Source organism: Lycorma delicatula, chromosome 10 (assembly GCF_047948215.1).
Source record: "Lycorma delicatula isolate Av1 chromosome 10, ASM4794821v1, whole genome shotgun sequence".
NCBI lineage: Eukaryota > Metazoa > Arthropoda > Insecta > Hemiptera > Fulgoridae > Lycorma > Lycorma delicatula.
Window position 1 is genome coordinate 17,004,583 of NC_134464.1, and position 17,819 is coordinate 17,022,401.

Below are 17,819 nucleotides of genomic sequence, written 5' to 3' on the forward strand. Positions count from 1 at the left end.
TTTATATTTTATGAACAAAATTTCATGTCCTGTTATCTTTTTGGGTGTATATTTTTATTAATAAAGCAATTTTCTACATCTAATTTTATTCTTGTTTATAATGCCTTTATATGTTCCTGGTATCTTTAGAAAATGAGAATATCAACTTTTTTTTTTATTTTGATGATAGGAATACGCCTATAAAGTATGGCAGGAACTTCCTCAAACACCCGGTAAAATTAATAATGAAATTTTTTCTTACTTCATTTACTCCATATAAATAAATTACGTATTTGGCAAACCGATACATAGATAACATAGCTGTATAGTTTTTTTTTTATATAAATATATTTATTTATTAACTTTACGAGTTTTATAGCTAGTGTGGGTAAATTATTATAGTTGGCAACTTAGTAATACTTCTGGTAATGGAAATACAATTTAACGCAACCATCACTTACTTTTTTATAGTTTTCTCTTTAGAAGGCCTATTTAAATTCTTTTAGAGGATTATTCTAAATAAATATGTTATTTAATATATGTTCACATGAAATAAACTTGCTTTTATTAATGTAACTTGAAAATTTACATTTTTATAACCAAGGAGTGAAAAAGATGTGTGTGTATTTACATATCTACATACACGCGCGCGCGCGCGCAAATACCCTACTCCTAATCCACTGCTTTAAAATATTAGTTTGCTTTAAATTTTCAGGATACATTTGTGTTATACCAGAAAAGATTCAAAATCATAAATCGTGGTCCTAGTACTAAAATATAAAAGATATTCGTTAAAGAATCAAAAATTAAATTTTTTACTTCATAATATTTCTGTCACCGTGGCAACAAAGGTATAACGAAGTAAAATGGTTAATTCTTTTTACTTTAATAAATATCTTCTTTCTTTTCCTGTTCAGCCTCCGGAAATTACCGTTCAAGTATTACTTCATAGGATAAATGAGGATGTAATGTATAAGTATAAATGAAGTGTAGACTTGTACAGTTTCAGTTAGACTATTCCTGAGATGTGTGGTTAACTGAAACCCAACCACCAAAGAACACCGGTACCCACGATCTAGTATTCAAATACATATAAAAATAACTGCCTTTACTAGGACTTGAACGCTGGAACTCTCGACTTCCAAATTAGCTGATTTGGGAAGACCCGTTCACCACTAGGCCAACCCGATGGGTTCTTTAATGAGAATATCTGTAAAATATTTAATATTCTCATAACCATGAGGATATTGATTGCGTCGGGGGTTCAGGGGCGGAGCCCCTTTGCTAGACAGTCGGACGAGCAATACAAGCCCTGACCAGCTTATATATATATATATATACACACACATAAATAAACTGATAGTAAGTAAGAAGTTTTAAATTTTACAGTTCAGAGGCTATATAATCATATTTGTTAGTTTAAAATATTCAAACTTAAGGAATGGTATAAATGTTTTCTTTATTTCTTCTAGCCTTACCTGAAAGGAGATATCAGATTTTAAATAAAATATACCGATTATTTAAATATATACAGAGTGGTTTAGAAGGAAAACAAAATAATTTCGTAACTCTTTTTAGAACTTGTAATAAGGAAAACGATTCAAATATATATCCGAAAACTCTTGTAACGATTTACGGCTAGCGAAAAATTTTGTCCAGATTTCAGTTCACTCTGTGAATTGAGGTCATATTGAAATGTTTAAGGCTTTATATAAGGGGTAAAACATGATGGTGTGTTATGTTTATTGACTTAAAGATTGAATAAAGCTGATCCCAGAACTGTCTCTTGTAATTTTCTTGATACCCAACGTAAAACAGAAAAATTCGGTGATGATAAAACGTATTTGTAGGTTTCAAGTAGAATAACTTTGTTTAATGACTAATAAATACGTAAATTTTATTATCAAATAATAAATGGCCCACCTAGATCGCCAGATCGTACTCCTTTATATTACTGTTTATTGGAATAGTTGAAATTCGAGATGTAAAACCAAAACGTAGACACACGTTTTAAACTGAACGCTTGCATTCTCAATGCTGCTATCCTCATCAAGGAACGCAAAGACATCATTAGGGTGATGACAGGAAATGTAAAACGAAACGGTTTGAAATGTGCATCGATATTAATGGTAAAATATTTTTAAATTTCTCGTAAATTAATACAATATTAACACATACAAAGTGTTAATTAATATTAATACAATATTAATACAAAGTGTTCACCGCTTGATCTAGCGGTGAACACTTCTTTACAAATCAGCTGATTTCGAAGTCGACAGTTCTAATGTTCAAATCCTAGTAAAAGCAGTGACATTTATACGGATTTGAACATTAGATCGTGGATACCGGTGTTATTTGGTGTTGAGTTTCAATTAACCACACATCTCAGAAATGGGCGACCTGAGACTCTACAAGACTACACTCCAATTGCACTCATACTTATCATCTTCATTCATCCTCTAAAGTAATACCTGACCGTGATTCCCGTAGGTTAAACAGGAAAAAATACAACATAAACCGTAGTAAGTATTTTTGTTTTAAGTAAATTTAAAGTATTTTAAGCTTTCAGAGGTCTAAATTTATTTATTTCCAGCTTTCGTGGCGCGAGTGGTGATAGCGTCTCGACCTTTCATCCGGAGGTCACAGGTTCGAATCCCGGACAGGTATGGCATTTTCACACGCTAAAAAATTTCTATTTCATCTTATCCTCTGAAGAAATATTTAACGCGAAGGTATTTATTGTGAAAAAAATTATTATTCTAAAACGATTGTTTTTATGTTTTACAAATTCATAACATTTTTCTGTTAAATTTTATTTTTAATAATAAAATTTGATTTCGATCTTTTCTCATAAACTTTATTACATCAATTTTCTCAGAATTAAATTCTCTTCTTGATAATAAAATTACACGTTTATTAATTATTTACTTTTAAGGTATTGTACTTCAGACCTAAAAAAACGTGTATTTTGACACCAAAGTTTTCTATTTTACGATGAAATCTACCACGAAATCTACGAGAGATATAGTTCTGGGATCTGTTTTATTATATTTTTTAGATCAAAAATGATCAAGTTTACCCCTTATATAACTTATTGAAAATTTCAGTATGACCTCATTTCGCTTTTTGAACTGAAATCCGGGCGGAATTTTTCTCTAGCCATAATTCTATAACTAAGTGTCTTCGGACATATTTTTTTATGAATCTTTTCCTTGTATCAAACTCTGGAATTGTTGATAAATTATTTCCCTTTCCTCCTGAATTATTCTGTACAGATGCCTAAAGGGTAGAATTCCGCCTTCCTTAAACGGTTCAAATAAAAGTGTCATCTTGATATTTTTGGGAAAAGATTTCAGTATGTATAATTTTTAATTTAACAATAACATTCGAAAGATCATATTAAAAAACAGTTTTGAATTTATTAATATATATTATAAATTTCAGTGATTTTAATCGGATATAAATTTCTCAAGAAATCAAGTTTTCTTATACAATTTCCTAGTTATTTTATTAAATTAGAAGTACACCATTAATTTGAAATACAAAAAACTGGTCGTTTATTTTCAATACAAAAAAAAATTGTTTTAAATTTGTATTGAAATGCGATAAAACGTTTTCCACAACCCATATATTAACAGATCTTTTCAACGGAATTATCTGTAAGAAAAATTATGTCTTATTATATTTCATCGGACTTTCTTTTAGTTTTTATCGTCGTTATTATTTTTAATGGACCATGTACACTTCTATCGTCAGGTGTTTTATTTTTGGATACTTTACCGGTTTAAACATAAGTTACATCTTATAAAATGTTATTAAAAAATACAAAAATTCCCATTATGAAATCGTTTCTTGTAAGATTAAAAAAAATTCCCTTAAATTTCTCGCTCTTTTGACATTATGTATTATCTTTATGTTTATATGATATGCGTATGCGCGTGTATGTGCAAGTATAGTTATGTTAGGTTTATAAACTTATTACGAAGGTTATGATTACTCCAGTACCATTTACGGAATGATATTTTCTTTTAAGTTTTAACGCGTAAGTAAAAAAGGGCTTTAGGCGTTATATAGGTATAATAACACCTCAGAGGATGACGGTCTTAAGTTTAAGGTCAAACTAATCCCTGAGGTTGGTCATGTGCAAGTTGTCAGAGAAAGGCGTTTTTTATTTTTTTTTATTTTTTAAACTCGTCGATGCAGTGTGTAATTGTATTACTATTATTATTATTATTGTTATTATTATTAAATGTATTTTCATGGGATTATACACCCTATAATCAAACACCCACACCTTCTGTTGTTTTTCTTATTATTCTTGTATTTTGCCTCGAGTAATAAAAACAGTGTCTTCTTTTATGCTCACTTCTCTGTCTTTCACCTTCCCCCTCTTTCTTTTGTCCTTCTTTTTCTTGTCTTATAACCCTTGCCTACGTTTTTTTTTTGTTTTATTTAAAACTGTCCACCCTATTTTATGATAATTCATTTCATATTATTTTTATTATTGTTATTACATTTACTTTATCATTTTTCCTTTTTTTTGTAACAGATAAGGCAATGATCTTTCATCGGAAATTAATTTACAGTACATATTTTTGTAACACGATAACTTCGTTTTTTACCCTCCAAGCAAATTTTTATCATATACACACAAGTAAAATTAAAATAATATTAGAATCAGTATATAAATATTTATGTATATAAATATTGTATATTAATATACAGTATATTAATATTGTAATTCGTGAAAAATAAAGTTTAATCTCAACAGTTCTAATTACAAAAAAAAATCTGGTAGGATATATATTTTTAAGTGGTTGTTTTTGGTTTTGTTTTAAACAAAGACTTTTTTTTATATAAGTGAACAATAACAGTATTGTTTTTTATTAAAATTATTTTATGTAAAAAATATTAGAGATCAGTTAAAAATAAAGCTCAAATATAAAAAAAATCTATAATACATTTCTCATAACACTTACAGTTACGTTACGCTTAACGACGTAACGGAATATACGTTAAACAACACGTTAGAAAACGAGTTTGGAAACAGTTAACACACACACAAACATACTGACACATCAGGGAGAAAGAGAATTTTCGTCATTAAAGTTGTAAAAGTTTATTTTAACTTTACAGTACAGTAAAGCCCGGTATTATTTAAGAAAAAAAACTGTATATCCTATTAACAATGAAAAATAAATCTTGTTCAAAACAAATTTAATAAAACGTATAATAGTGATAATGCAGAAAAAATATTATAATTTTATCCTAAAATTAATGTGTTATCCGTAATAGAATATTTATCAACGAATTACTTAGTTGGAGTAATTATATAAATGATCATGTTTGGCCATTGTAATCAACTGAAGTTGAGCGTTTCCATAGCAATAACTAAGTCTATAGACCCACCGGGTTGGTGTAGTAGTGATCTTTCATCGCAAATCAGCTGATTTCGATGTCGAGAGTTCTAACGTTCAAATCCAAGTAAAGGTAGTTACTTTTATACGGATTTAAATATTAGATCGTGTATACCGGTGTTCTTTGGTAGTTGGGTTTCAATTAACCACACATCTCAGGAATGGTCGACCTGAAATTGTACAAGACTACACATCATTTATACCATTCTCATTCATTTCCTGAAGTAATACCTTACGGTGATCCGGGAGGCTAAAGTAGAAAAAAGAAAAAAAAAGAAAGCCCATTGATCAATTCACTAAAAAAAAAGCTGATAACACAGATGTAGCACTTACCGGTCACGCGGCTTTTTTCTATTGCACGGCTTACACACATATACACAGACAACTTAACCTAAAATATTTATTATTTTATTTAAATATTATATTTTTTGTTTATTTAATTCAAGGATTCTAAATTAAGCGCGCGAGCATACCGTATTACATTCGCGCGGGTACGGCTGTACTTTCTTTTTCCTGTTTAGCCTCCGGTAATTACCGTTCAGGTATTACTTCAGAGGACGAATGAGGAGATATGTCTGAGTGTAAATGAAATGTAGTCTTGTACAGTCTCAGTTCGACCATTCCTGAGATGTATAGTTAACTAAAACCCAACCACCAAAGAATACCGTTATCCACGATCTAGTATTCAAATCCGTGTAAAAATAACTGACTTTACTAGGACTTGAAGGCTGGACCTCTCTACTTCCAAATCTGCTGATTTCGGAAGCCGCGTTTACCACTAGACCAACCCGGTGTGTGAGTATGGCCGTACTAGTGTATAATTTTTTACACTTTAAGTATAATTCATTTACTTAATTCTACTACTCACCAGCGACGTTGCAACATAGTAGACGACTACAATATCTGTAAGTCAGTACAGCGCTCCTATCTGTACTAGCGCTCCTTGTAGTGAGAGAGCTACTAATGACGCAGTATACCCACTTAGCCACTAGTTTATTTAAAGTATTTTTTTGGGTGTGGTGTGATTTTGCCAATAGTTTCTTGTGAAATATTATTATTTTTTAATTAAAAATATGCTTAAGAAAAATAAGACCTTAATTAGGCGAAATCTCGAGATACTCAGGGTTACCTTGCTCTACAGCCTCTCCCCCTGCCTTTTTAACTGGAAAATTCTGGGTATCAATGTTCCATATGTAGAAGTAATCTAACCAAGTTTGGTCAAAATCTGTCCAGTAGTTCTGGAGACATACGGTATTTTGTAGTGCGACACCAATCACAGACACGTATATACAAACATCCGGAAATTTTCCATCAGGGTGTTTGGTTTTTAGGATTTCTTAGATGTCAATACGTAAAGATCCAGTAATTTGGGCTTGCGCCCAAATTGGACCGATTACAACACTTTTCCTTCTAAAGCTATAGCTCTTGACGGGAAAGTAATAATGCCTGACAAAAATGTATCGCTTTATAAATATAATAAATAAATTATTATTTCCTTTACAACTTAAATTTGTGCCTTATTAACTTGATTTATTTATACAACTAGTTTACTATTAAAATTAAAAAAACCTTAGTTATATAAATTAATTCTTTTTAATTTAAAACCACGACGTTGAATCATACAATTTATAACAAAAATTCTATTTTTCCACATAGAAACATAGTAGATTTATTTTGGTTTTTAATGTATTTATTCATTTATTTCTATTTAGAAGGTATATATACAATATAGCCGTGTGTTTTATTGTGTAATAAACGAGGATTTTATTTTATTTTAAATTATAAAGCCAGTTTTGTAATTGTTTCTAGTTAAAAAAAAAAAAACGTTTGTAATAATCTCTTTGAGTATACAATTTTCGAAAATAATTCTATCCTTTATTTCTTTTATTTTTTACTAATTATTAAAGCTTGATCTTTTGAGAAGCAAATTTTATTTTACATTCGTAAAATATTTTGCTGTGCTAACTCGATTAAATAGAATTTATTAACATCCTTTAATTAACACCCTTTATTAACACACGTACAGTCATAATTGTAGAATGTAACGTATTTTATGAAGTTGAATAATTCTCTCTTGGAGTGTGTGTATTTTTTTTTTAATAGTATATACAGGTTAGAAATTTCCGATAAAGATTTAATCAAGGAATAAAACATAATTTTTTTTAACTTTTTACTATTATTTTTTAATAAAAAGCACATAGATACATTTATTTGTGATATTAAAGGAAATAAAATTTATGTTTCGCGTAAAATTAACTATAAAATAACAGGTCGTTAAAAATTATATAGTCTATAATAGTCGCATTAGTGTGCATAAGTGGATGTATGTACGAGTGTTATATAAGAGATGAGGAATAAAATATTTAGAAATTATAGTACAGCATTAAACTCTTAAGTAGTCTATACTTTGGTTAGAAAATATAGAGTTGTATTATTTTAAATTAGTTATTTAAGATACCGCCTGGTTCATTTTAAAATTATATTTTATGTTATAATAATTATATTTTATGGCTATTTCCCAACTGATATGATTGAGTAATAACAGATGTAAGATTAAGTTGTAAATAACTTTTTATTTACTAGCTTTTTTTATTTTTTAACATTAATAATGTCAAAGTATTTAATTTATTGCTTTATATCAATGTTGGCAAATATATTTTAATTAATATCTATCTATGTTATTTTGAATTTTTTTTTTAAATTTACTTAATTTGCTGTACGGGGAACAAGATCGTCATCGTCATCGTCGGGGTTCAAGATCGTCATGGGACGTTATGGCCATCCTCTCCTTACTCTTATTGCGGTACAAATACTGGAGCTTTTCAACACTATGTTTCCGAGAGCGCTGATCCCTTCCGCGAAGAAATCATTTCGGATCAGTTGCCTCTCTTCGAGTTGCATGAACTATTTACAGCCGTGCGGAGGATGAAATACAAGAGTCCAGCCCGGATGAGATCCCGGTTGAGGCTATGAGAATCGTCGCTAATGCTGCACCTATACCGGTTCTCAACGGAAGGAATTACCCGTGCTCACACACGAGCTTATACCTGATGATTGGAAGCTCTTCTGGCTTGTCCTCATTGAGAAGCCTGGCGTTCTTGGCGACACTATTGCATATAGACTGCTATATCTGATGAACAAACTTCTGCTAGTTGTTTGAAAGACTATCGGTGAATCGATTGCACCTGGAGATAGATGCTAGAGGTGGCTTGAGCGACAGGCAGTTTGGGTTTAGGACGAGTAGCTCCACTGTTGATGCAGCCATTTATTTTATGCGCTTGACAGAACGGGCGGCCAATTTTACCTGGTGGTCTAGGAGTATCCCAGTTGCGGTTCTCCTGGATATCAAAAATACCTTTAATTAGGTGAGCTGAGCATCCATTTTCGGGGTACTTGAGAGTAAGGGCATCTCACCGTATCTTCGGAGAATTATTCAAAGATATCTGACAAAGGAAGGTAACAGGCCATGAGTTATGCTGAAAGGCGGGTATCTGGTCTTCTGCTTTAAGGGGGAGGATTTTAGTCGGTAAACCCGACACTACTGTCTTCCGCGGGCAGACAGAACTTGGCAGAGCTTTTTCTCCTCTTACGACAAAAAAAAACTACTTAATTAATCAGCGTTTTCTTCGATCGTACTGTAACTGTTTGTCCGATAGAAATTTTATTCTTAAACGAAAAGTTAAATTGTGAAATTAAATTAAAGGCCCTAATTTAGTAACCATTGAAAATATTTATAATTTTCATAATGTTATAATAAAACATGCATTAAAACCATTTTCCTTCTTTTATTTTTACTTTTTCATTAGGCCTAAAATTGAACAAAAAAGCTGACAACTTAGTTATTTGACTGTAGAAAGTTCTATAGCTGTAGGTTGTTTGTTCTATACATTTACCATTTTATTTAAATACAATATTTTTTTTGTAGATTTATTTTAATGATTCTAATTGAGGCGTGCGCGCATGCCGTATTTAATTCTCGTGGATGTAGCAGTACTAGCGGTGACGGTCGGGACTAACTAAACTAATGTGATTTCACAACTTACATAGAAAAACTTCGCTTTTACGGTCAGCTACTGGTGCAGTCGCGAGGCTTAACGCACCAGATACTAACTTCGAGACTCAGCCTCACCGAGTTACTTTTTATCACCTTAAATATTATTAGTTTATTTAATTCTAACGCTGACCTGTTACGTAACAACATAGCAGACGAATATAATAGTACTTTTTGAGGTGCGGGTGCAATTTATCAGACATTTTTTTGCACAAATTTCCTAAATAAAATATGGTCTTAATTATGCGAAATTCCGAGATACTGAGGGTGACCTTGCTCTACAGCTCATCCCATTCGCCTTTCAAGTTTAAAATATAATGGCATCAATGCCCCCCCCCCCCCCAATTATATAGAACTAATCTGACAAAGTTTGGTCAAAATCGGTCCAGTAGTGCTGGAAATTTATAAGGTGATTTAGAGGCCAACCCATACACATACACACGGGAGAGAGAGAGCGAGAGAGATAGAATGAGAGAGAGCGAGAGAGTGTGTAAGAGACACGTACATGCCAACATTAACATCCGGACAATTTCCATCCGGATTTTTGAGTTCCTCCGGTGTCAAAACGTTAAAATCCGGTGAAAGTCACATACACCAAAATTTGACTGATTTTAATACTTTCCCGTCTAGCTCCCATCTAGCTAAGTAAAAATTAATACCTTTATTTAATAATAAGTATACAAAACACGCATATAATACCATTTTTTATTTTATTTTTATTTTTTGTGAAATGATTTTTCTTTAAAACCAAGTAACCTATAAAATATGTTGAAATAAAAAAAGATTGTTTTTCCTTTCTTTTGTTATTCAAGCCGTCTATTAACATAGATTGAACGCCTTTTATTATCGAACACGTATGATTCAAAAGTTTTGTTTGTATTTGATTTTACACTTTTTTTTTCTAAAAATTGAACTAAATATTTACATGAGTACACATCTTGTTGGGTAACGTATTGTATTTTCCATGGATGTATTTAGGCTGCATTTATAATAGGATGTATTTTATACATACAAGAGTACTTTTGTAATTTTTTTTTCTTCTATAAATAGAATCATCTATATTTTGATTGTTAAAAGATAATAAACTTCATCTAAAAATTCCGACAAGTTTCACCTAAGGTAAACTCTTGAAATACTTTCTAAAATAGTTTCATCTACATTGAACGAAATCATATTTTTTACTTTTAAAAGTATTTCTTATTCACGTTATTGTGTAATTCAATTTATTTTAAAATTTTTATTCCTTATATTTTATCATTTCAGCTAAAATTTATTTGCCAAATAAACAAATGTATGTTTATTTACAGCTTGAGTTATAATATTTTCTAAAAGTATAATTAGTTTTATTTGAAGCCCCACATACACGCTTACGCACGCTCACAAACACAAAAGTTTTTTTAAGATTTTTTCCAACCGAATCAAATAAATCAAAAGTTTCTAGTTATGAAATTTAATTCTGTATGTTTCGAGATAAAAAAGTGTTCTTTTGATCAACTTTGGAATAAAAATTTAATTTTTTTAAAACATATACATTTAATAAATGTATTAACTATAACAAAATTAATACTAAAATAAATTCTATTTTACAAAAAACGCATCTAAAAATTCAAAACTGTTTCTACGTTTTAACATCCTTTTCACTTAAAAGCAGGTTTCAGTACTATACTATAATCTCGAGATGTACAAGTTTGACTTATTGAATAGAAATAATGAAAAACGTAAAAACAATGGTAGTTATAAAAAAGAAAAAAGTATAGTCTACATTATATAGTAAGAACTATGTACGTAAAAATAAGGCCTGATTGTGGGTTACTCGCCGAGCCGGACCGGGAGGTGTAAGGTCGATCAGACCGGGAGACCAGACCAACAATTCTCTATTGTATGGAAATACGAGCCAGGAATAATGGAAACTGTTTTCCCACAACATATATATATATATATATATATATATATATATATATATATGTGTGTATGTTTTTACTTTTGTTTGTGTGATATGTGTCGCTGTATAGGTTACATATTTGTGTATGGGAAGGGGCTTCCCGCCTTATTCAACTAGGTCACAATGTATAGAACTTAACCTTGCTCTGTTATGGAAACTACTACTATTACTTTTTTTATTTGACATTTCTTTCTTTTAGCTTTAACTGTTTACCTTAGCAATTTTTATTTATGTAAGGAAGAAGTAATTAATCTAGTTTAGATTCTCTTGGAGACAAAACATTGTGTAATAAAAAGATACCATTTCGATTAATAATAATAATCATGATAAACAATAAATCAAACAAACAGGAGTTGGAAAAAGTGTTCAGAGAAACACTCTGCAAAATTCTGAAGAAAGAACTAAACTCAAAAAACAAAATCAAAGTCATTAACTGTTGGTGTGTTCTCACATGGTTTGGAGTTGTTCATTGATCAACACATACAGATCTTTGAAAACCTGAACGTCTTGGTACGCACAAAATTAAAAAAATACAGAATGCATCACCCTAAATCTGCAGTAGAACGTTTTTAAATCTCTCAAAAAGGTGGTGGAGGCCTTCTCGACCTGAAGTCACTTTGTAACAAAGAGATTGCATCAATGAAGGTCTAAAAATCATCCTAGGTCTGAAAAATCATCATTGCACTAAGCAATAGTTACATCTGAGAAGGGCAACTTCCCTCTTAAACTGAATGATGATAAATTCTACGCCAATATTTTTACAACCAGTGATAGGATCCAAGCATGGAAATCTAAGGTGCTTCACGGTATATTTCCTCATTCTCTCGAAAATGCCGATAAGGAAGCATCTACGCATCGGCTAAGGGAAGGGTCTCTACTTGGAGAAACTGAAGGTTTTATCCATGCCATCCAGGACCAAGTCATTGCGACAAACAATTAAAAAAAGTTCATAGAAAATTAGGACATCAGTGATGAGTAAACTAAGCCACTAATCATCAGAAACAATTGATTATTTGATAACTGGATGCTCCAATTTGGCTAACACGGAATATCTGCATCGCCATAATCTTACAGTAAACATTTTTCATCAGGCATTGGCATTGGAATTAGTACTTGTAGATGACAGGGAACAATATAAGGCGAGACCTACATTGAAAAATGAGCATTATAGAATGTATTATGATCTCTTTATATATACTGACAAATTTATTACTGCAAATAAGCCAGACATGATCCTACACAACATTTGAGAAAAATCTGTTCTTCTCATTGAGGTCACTCACACATCTGATCACAATATTAATAAGGCTGATACAGATAAAATAACAAAGTACAACCCTCTGGCAATAGAATGTAAAGACATTTACAGACTGAACTCAATAGAGGTCATTCCCATTGTGATAACACATTTGGATAAATTAACAAATATTAAATGAAATACTTACAAGAGATCGGCCTGGATCCTAAAATCATAATTCCAAAAGCCAAAAAATCAGTAATTCTGGAAACGTGCAGGGTTGTACAAACTGTGTTAAATGTACCATAGCACTGAATGAGGTATGCCCCAAGGCCCCTCATGTTGAAATTCCGAATGAGAAACATCTCCGAAACAAAACAAAAAAATAGAATTTTCGGGTGTTTTTTTAATGATAAATTTTGTTTGAATGATTAAACTGCAATGTTTTATATATATAATAAAAAGGTCCTGTTTGTGTATTTGTTTGTTTCGTAAATATCTCGACACCGGCCCCTCCTAGCGGGTATAGTTTTTGCAAAAATATTTCTTTTCACGTAACTAATATTCATATTCTGAATATGAACCAAATCGGTCCATAAATATAATTTTTCTAAATATCTCAACCCTAGCAGGTTCATTTTTTGAAGAGATAATTCTTTCCATGTAAGTAACAGGTATTCTGAATATTAGACAGTTCGAACCATAAATACAATTCTTCAAAATATTTCGACGCCAGCGTCACCTAGTGGGTCCAAACTAATTCAGAAACCTTCCCTGGCATCCGTCCAACCATTCCCCAAAGTTTCATCGCTATCGGATGAACGGTTTTTGGAAGGCATAAGAGAGATACAGACAGACAAACATTCATTTTTTATATACATAGATAATAATTCAATGTAGGAGAAAAAACTTTATAATTCCTTTGTCACCATTTTCACCATTTAATAAATCTTGCTATCGATGTATTCAACATAAAATTAAATGTTTTTATTTTTCATAGAATTTCTTTTACTCTGTCGATGAGCTTAAAAAAAAGTATCCTGCATTAAGTGATTTTAAAGTGATGATTTAAAGTGATTTAAGAGTGATTTAAGGTGATTTTTAAGAAGAATAGTAATCCTAGAATAACTCTTCAACTGTTAATCTTAGAAAATAAAAATAAAAAGCTGAAAGCTTATAAAGTCCTACAACTGATGCACGGCTTAAAGACACATAAACACACAACTTAATTTAAAATATTTATCATTTTATTGAAATATGAAATTTTTTCGTTTAGTTAATTCAATGATTGTAACTAAAGCGCGCGCATATACTGTACTTAATTCGCACAGGTGTGGCGGTACTAGGGTCAGCGGTCGGCACTAACTAAACTAATGTAATTTCAGAACTTAGATAGAACAAATTTCGCTTGTACGATTGAAAAATTGGTTTAGCCGCGAGGCTTAACGAACCAGGTACCAAGTCAACTAGACAATCTAGTTCAACACACAGACAGCCCGATTTATCTTTCAATAATTTAAATATTATTCGTTTATTTATTTCTACCGCTTACTTGTGACTTCACAACATAGCAGTGGATTTGAGAATTTTTTGGGTTGGGGTGAGATTTTGCGAAAGTTTTTTTTTTCGCATATTATTATGTTGACTTATAGACTAACATTTTACATACGATCATTAACATCTGGAAAATTTCCATCCGTTGTTTTGGATTCCTTAGCTGTCAAAAAGTCATGATCCGGTGAAAATCGCGTATGCCCAAATTGAACCAATTTCAATACTTTCGCGTCCAAAGTTATAGTGCTAACTAGACGGGAATCTAAAATTATTAAATGTGCTTACTTTAATAGAAACTACTTTACGGTACGTGAACATGTCACTCTAAAAACCCAGAAGGAGTAACTGAAAGATTTTAAACGGAAAGAGTAGGATTGTGATTTGTCATATTTTAAGGAGATTGAAAAATAAAGAAAAATATAAAAAACCTTCGGGTTACGATAATCCTAGCTAAAGTGGCGGCTATCTAATATTTATCACAGTCAATTTCAGATTTATCCTACAGTACATTCGAATTAATGATCTTGTACCGAAAAATAGATCTTTTAGATCTAAGGGCATATGTAGAAGAATTTCATTTTTTTTTGTATTTCGTTGTTGATCAGTTACATTTAAAATGCACTGTATACCGCTTTTGAAATTAACCATGAAAAAACTAAATGGCTTACATTTTTTTTAAGGTTAGTCTGAAATTTTTTTACTCGTAATTTTTTCTTATTAATTTCCTACAAATTCTGAAAAGTTTTGTTTTCTTTATTGATGTTTGGAGTTTGATGGTCTCATGCAAATATAAAATAGGTCGTTTTCAGGTAGGAGCAATTACTGAATTTAAGTTTCCGATGTTTAAACGTTGAAAATTTATTTATGGTTTGCCTAACTTTGTTAATACTCTGTATACATGTCAAATGATTTCCATTAATGCTGTCTGAATATTTTTTTTAATTTTATTTATTTCATACATTTGCTTTAATAATGTTTCATATACTCCTAATTGTAAATTTTATGTTTTTTTATGATATTTAAATATTGGTTTTTTTGAGCAATTTATTTTGTCTCGTTCCTCAAATAAATATTTTACCGGTTTCCCTTTTATCGAGGTAAATGCTTATACAGTTCCTTTTTTGTGTCATTGGATGTATTTATAATTCATTCATATATTTTTAAATTTTATACCGTTCTGAATAAAATGTTAATTTATGTATGACGGTATAAAAAAATAAATTTTAATAAAAAAGGAGACCTTTTTATGCGAATATATACAAATCGTAAAGAAAATAGATGATTACATTGATAACATTATGAAAAAGTTCCCAATTTGTTTAATATGATAAAAAATGAAAAAAATTGAGATTTGCAAGAGCCAAAACTTACAATAATTATTTTATAATGTATCTCTTACATTTCCATGAATTATAAATTTTCATTTCTTTTGCTATTTGAAATTTATTTTTATAAAATTAATACTATTAATAATACTATAATAGAATAAAATGAAGAATATTAAAAAAGTTTATGTAAGGAATGATGTATGTTAAAATGAAATAAATTCTGTGATTGAAATGCATGGAAGATACATATCAATAAGTTCCTGCTTTAGGACAAATCATAGTGACGTCATTTCTACTACTGTGAATTAAGTTATTGTATTTTATTTTGTCATCCTGCTAATTGTGCACTCCATTTGTTTATCCTCTCTACCCTCTCCCTCGAACATCGAACTCCTATACACTCTCTCTCTCTGTGTGTGTGTGTGTGTGTGTGTGTGTGTGTGTGTGTGAAATGAATTTTAAATAAGTTTTACAGAATTCCTTTTATTCATAGAAAAAGTAAGAAAAATAAAGTACAGCACATACATTGTCATATTAGAAAATGTTATTTTTCTGCATAAAATATTTTATTTTCATTTTAAATACATATCCATAAAAAATTGTCTATTCAAGATCTTTTTCCTTTTTTTTAGCCTCCGGAACCACTGTTAGGTATTGCTTCAGAGGATGAGATGAATTACCTATGCCATGACTGCCGGGATTTGAACCCGGGACCTTTGAATTAAAGGCTACCACTCAACACCACGGAGGCTTATTCAAGATCTGTGATGATTGCATTGCGGTATAATAAATAACCTTAATCATTCTCTCTTACAACGACAATTTACAATTTATATTATACGAAAAGAATCTTGCTTACCAAGCTTATTTTGCATTAATTAGGCTCCTACGTTGAGCTATCTAAACCTTTTATGTAGTTCAATTGTGTATTTGTATGCGCCATACAGTTCTGTTATTGGTTATCCATAAGAAACCCGTAGCAGTTTTGGAATTTGTAGGAAAGATGAATTTTTACAATCATGTAGCTGTCTATGCAAATTCTTTGATCAGTAAAGTGCTGCTTCCATTAAGCAGTAAAACCACAACGATATCCTGAGGGACTGTTGATAGAAAGTATTACAATTATCTGAGGGAGCTTGAGGTCTTCCTTTGGGTGTTCCTACTCGCGGTAACTTTACGTGTTCGTATGATGAGATCCTTCATCAACTTTTTTCTCTTGTCACTGTTACTTTCCTCGTCGGTAGTTTTCTGTGGGTTCCTAAACGCCTAACGGTCCAGTACGAAGAATTTTCGCACCTCTTTTTTTTTTTTGCTTGATGATATCACCATATCTCACATACAAGCTTGAAGCTTGAGTGTAGGATATGGAAATGGAATTTTGTGGTGTATGAAAAATGGCTGACTGGGATTCGGATCCAGGATCTCCGGATGAAAGTTGAATCATTATTGTCTGTATGGTTTAATATGGATAACTTTTCTTATAGGGTTATTCGGAAACCATGTTTTTTTAATCGATTGAATGTACTAAAAACCTGACTTGGAAATTAGGTGCTTATCATGTAATACCTGGTTTGGGATTCTTTCCTAATGCAATATTAATTGTGCTAAGAATATTTTTTGTTGTGCTACAAGAATGGTTTGTCTTCAATGTAATTCAATTTTAATTTTTTTATTGATAAGAAAATAATGTATAAATAAATAAAATAAATATCTCCTTCGGGTTACTTTTTCTGTCCACCATACATCATAAAGATCGATTTTACCTAACTTATAAATAAATTTTTGTTAAATACGATGAAAATGTTTGTTATGTTTTGTCATAAAATATTTACGAAATAACTGTCACATTTTTAGACGATTTAGGTTAATCTAACAAAAGTAAAAAGTTAATAAATTAATTTCAAAATACTAGTATTGAATAAAAAAAAAATTTGAATTTTTATGGAAATGCCAACCTTAATTCGGTTTTTTTAAATTTTATTTCTGAAGAAGCGTTTTATCATAGAGTTTTAAAGAAAAAAATAAAGTTGAATAAAACGTCGAAAAAACTTTTTTTAAATTTCTATAATATACGCCAAATCAGGCTGCTTATTGGGTGGTATATTAGAACCATCTCTCGTCACCAGTGGACATCACAGTTGCATCCTTTGCGGATGACATGGCAATCCTGGCTTGGATGTGACAATCGTAGCTTCTGATAAACTATAAACTGTGTTGGATGTTAATCCGGTTAAGTATACGCATAATACAATTCCGATGAGGAGAACTAACAGCTCACGAGTTCAACTTAATGGCGTTTTCATCTCGAAAG

At 30.9% G+C, this 17,819-nt stretch overlaps 1 protein-coding gene and 1 long non-coding RNA gene across 6 annotated transcripts in view; one reads left to right on the forward strand and one right to left on the reverse strand.

The window, feature by feature from the left end:
• The window catches only part of LOC142331401 (uncharacterized), a 410,253-nt gene extending 407,497 nt beyond the window's left edge, over positions 1-2,756 (forward strand). Inside the window, exon 5 of the long non-coding RNA XR_012757987.1 lies at positions 2,573-2,756. This is a non-coding gene — a long non-coding RNA (uncharacterized LOC142331401). The remainder of the gene's footprint in view (positions 1-2,572) is intronic.
• Positions 1-17,819, reverse strand: part of LOC142331399 (uncharacterized) — an 807,446-nt gene that overhangs the window by 9,503 nt on the left and 780,124 nt on the right. The window lies entirely within an intron of this gene.